We start from the raw sequence: 3,792 nt of genomic DNA on the forward strand, positions 1-3,792 counted from the left end.
GTTAGAGCAAGGTCTAGAACAGAATATGCGCCGAATATAAATAACGATGCTCCTTCGTCTGCTCAAAAGACCAAGATCTTCCACACAAACTCATGACTCCCTCGTCGTCAGCACAAGAGTTTCAGTCGAATAACGAGCCGCACGTATGGTTGCCAAGTGTGGGTTGCCGCTCAGTTCGGTCGCAACGTCACAGGCCATTCCTGACGGCATGAAAGGTACGGCAGGACGGAAAAGGCGCACGAAAGCGTGCCTTGATCTTCTTGGGCGAAATAGACTGAGGGAACAAAAAACGCATAAGCACGGACCTCAAGAAAGAAGTCGACGCAGTATTGAAGATTCCTCTGACGTAAAACGAGTGACCTTGGCTACTTCAGACGAGAAGATAATGGTTAATTAGAAGAAATAGGAAGAGAGAAGAGCCTAACGAATTAATAGGTAGAAAACGCGTGCACAATTAGCATTTGCAACAGCGTAGATGCGCAACGGAATAATTCCAAGGTTGTTTGTATGTTTCAGCCTCAGAACAGTTGCCCTCCATCATACGCAAGTAGTTACAGTCGTATACGACCTCGTGAGGGGAGTTTTACAAAAATCCCGATTCCGTCCCGGTTGGATCCACATCTAAAGACCTCGAAATTCCGGGATCGTAAAAACGGCTCCGGTTTCGAAATCCTATGTTGAATGAATCGGCAAGTGTTTTACGATACTCCACCGGGAAAGGAGAGCCATGAAGTATATCCCACGCATCAGAAAAAATTCGTTAAGAGTGTGTGAGCATCTCTTTCATGATAGATAGGATAGCACAGGCGCAGGATACCTCTTGGATAGGTTCCCATATGAAAGAACCCGCGCCCATCCTTTCGTTTGTTCCCTTTCAGTTTTTTCGTTAGCGTGTCCTTCGTCATGCTCTCTGTCGTCATGTTGTGTAGTACTCTAAAGAACGACAAGTTTGCAAGGTACGTATAATCTATTTGTATAGCGCTTACTTCGGCACGTGTTGTACACCTGGTGGACAATTCTCAATTTACCCTTTTACCCTAATAGCTTTGAGATGGCACAATCGTGAGGCCCTTGTTGAAACGTAATGCGACGACTGAGTGGGGGCTTTGTCAGTTGCCGGTTCCCACCCCCGATGCTCATGCATCAATGCTCGAAGGAACACGTTGATTGAGGGAAACGGCACAACCTTGTGTTAGACAGCAGGCTGTGATAATTTGCGACCAGTGCGCATCCAGTGGTACCACTTGATGTGGATGTGCTCTCAGTCTTTGTCGCCGTATGATGACAGGCCGCTGGCAATGGCGATTATCCGTGCAGCCTTCGTTTCGATGTGACAAACATGTGCTTAAGAAGGAAATGAAGCCTGAGCATGCCTGCAGGAAGTAATACCCCTGTCACACGGGCATTTTCGATCCTGCTCGACCGAACCTGCTTGAACCCAATACAGATCGGATGGTGCTACACGGCCGCTTCCAAGCAGGATCGAACTTTGATCCTGCTTGACTCAAGACAGTTCCCATAACAGGATTGAGAATTTCAAGACGGCTCGACGGCCGCCATTTGCATCCTCGACCCCGGTGAACTGTCATAACTTAAGACGGACATGCGCGCGAAGCTACAAATGATGCTTACATCGGTATACGATAAATTACCACTAATATCGCTGTTATATAGGAAACACGAAATTAATGAGTCCCGTTTATTCATTTGCACAAGTCAACCATTCAATGCGCATTGAAAGTGGCCGTGTAGCAGCGTCAAAACTCGAGCGTGCTCGGGAAGTTCGATGCAGATCGGATTCGAGAAGGATCGAAATGCCCGTGTGACAGGGGTATAAAAGGCACATAAGAACAACTTACAAGCCTGTAGAAACCACGTCCTCCTCCAAACCTTGGAACCAAACCTCCGAAAACTTGGAAACTTCAGACACATAACTACATCGAGCAGTTTTTAGCAATCTGCAGATTGCTAAAAACTGCCTGATGTAGTTGAAAAAGTACCCAAAATGTGACTGCCTTCTCCATGAGGGATATACCATGGTCTGTCGATACCAAGTCACCATGCTAACCGTAATTGTTTTGCTGTAGCTGCTCCTGTGTGCCAAAATCACTTGCCATATGTATTTTTCTGTCATGTGCCATTTATAATTGCTTAACAAACTGGCATGTATGCGTCTTACTGATTGGGATACAATATGGGATACAAACAAAACGCAATCATTGTTTGTACCTTGGCTGAAGTACACGGTGTACTGTATTCCAATTGGCAAATTGTATGCATTGCAATAGCTCGTGCTACATCAGCCTGTTCTCTGAGTCTATGGGCACTTAATGCAACGTATTCAAAAGCAACGAAGGATTGTGTGTCCAATATTTTATTTCGTTGATACTCACTATGTGTACAAATTCCAGATTCACCTTGGCGTTGAGAGTTTTGTTCCTGAGAACTTCATGTGCGTACAGCGGGGCACAATCAACAACAAGTTAGTCAACGATTTGATGCAGCGTTTCTGGACACAAGATGGAACGACGACTAGTTGCATTTCAGGGCAACCGTACCAGAGAGCAGGCATTCATGCGCTCGTCACAGGCAACACCAGAGAAGCTGGACTCCATTACATAAGTAAGATCATGCTGCAGTTATTTTCTATCATTCAACGAACGTTCAGATTCTAGCCACAGTCAGTTTGCAATTCTGCTTGAAATATTATCGCATATACTGAACATCTCCCACATTTTCGTTTCAGATGGCATGCCACTTTACATTGAGGGCCACCAGACTGACTTTCTAAAAGAACAACGCTAGAACTAGTCAGGTGAATCTTTGCAGATTTGGTTTTGGAGATGTTGCCCAGCAAGGCAAAGCAGAAAAGTGACACAATAAAGAAAATAAATCTGGGAATAGTGAATGAGTTCTTATGCATTTCTCGGTCTACACCACGAAGCATGCAGATTAGGGCCAGACTGCACTGCTTATGTGCCTCTCAGGATACGACACTGCGTGCAGAACAGGACTTGCCAAAGCCGATGGGCCTGCATCCATGTGACCACACTGTACATTTCAGTAAGACCAGTGCCCACACTGGACCATCCAGTAAGGCCAGTAATACTGGGCTTTCCAGTAAGACCAGTGTCCAGACTGGGTTAATAATCCCGTATGACACTGGTTACTGGTTTCCAGTCTGTCCAGTATACTGTTTTTTTCAGCAGGGTGGTTTCCAAGGTTGCTCTGCCAAGCGGGCGTTGGATCCGTCCTGGCTCCTCCGTCTAGCAACACTGACGCGACCCAATGAGCCATTTGTTGAGAACACACGCAGAAACGTTCGAATCACTTTCGTTCTCACGCATTGTCCTTTCGAATTGATACAAAATGCAGTGCTACAAAACGGCGTCGTCGTATATGCGGGGTTAGGGGGATCCAGGAACACAACGCACAACCCAGGCATCCATGTGAATTAGTTGGAATTAAAGTGCTGCACACATCGGTGACAAAAATTCGGCCTACATCTTCTGGCCACGCTAATCGCGCCACGTATAAACAATGTATCGAAACACTCTACCACATCCGGATCAAAACACCCTAACAACGAGGTCAAAACACTCTCCAGCTGCACGTCGGTGGTGCTGTAGGGTGTTCTGAATAAATAAATAAATGAGTGGCAGTCGGCGGCAGACGACGCGAACGGAGAAAGTTTTGTACCAGCAGGTTCCAAACTGCTCAAGAACTGTCGTCATTCTTCAAAGAAAGTGCAGTAATAATTTATAATCCGCTTCAAATTTGTCACGTAAGACT

General features: G+C 45.9%; 1 long non-coding RNA gene across 1 annotated transcript; it reads left to right on the plus strand.

Moving 5' to 3' along the window:
* Window positions 1–749: 749 nt before the first annotated feature.
* On the plus strand, window positions 750–2,868 carry LOC135383665 (uncharacterized). The gene is made up of 3 exons (XR_010419991.1): window positions 750–956; window positions 2,412–2,622; window positions 2,747–2,868. It is a non-coding gene; the product is annotated as an uncharacterized LOC135383665 (long non-coding RNA).
* Window positions 2,869–3,792: the final 924 nt, after the last annotated feature.

The sequence above is a fragment of the Ornithodoros turicata genome, chromosome 2 (genome assembly GCF_037126465.1).
Source record: "Ornithodoros turicata isolate Travis chromosome 2, ASM3712646v1, whole genome shotgun sequence".
Taxonomy (NCBI): Eukaryota; Metazoa; Arthropoda; class Arachnida; order Ixodida; family Argasidae; genus Ornithodoros; species Ornithodoros turicata.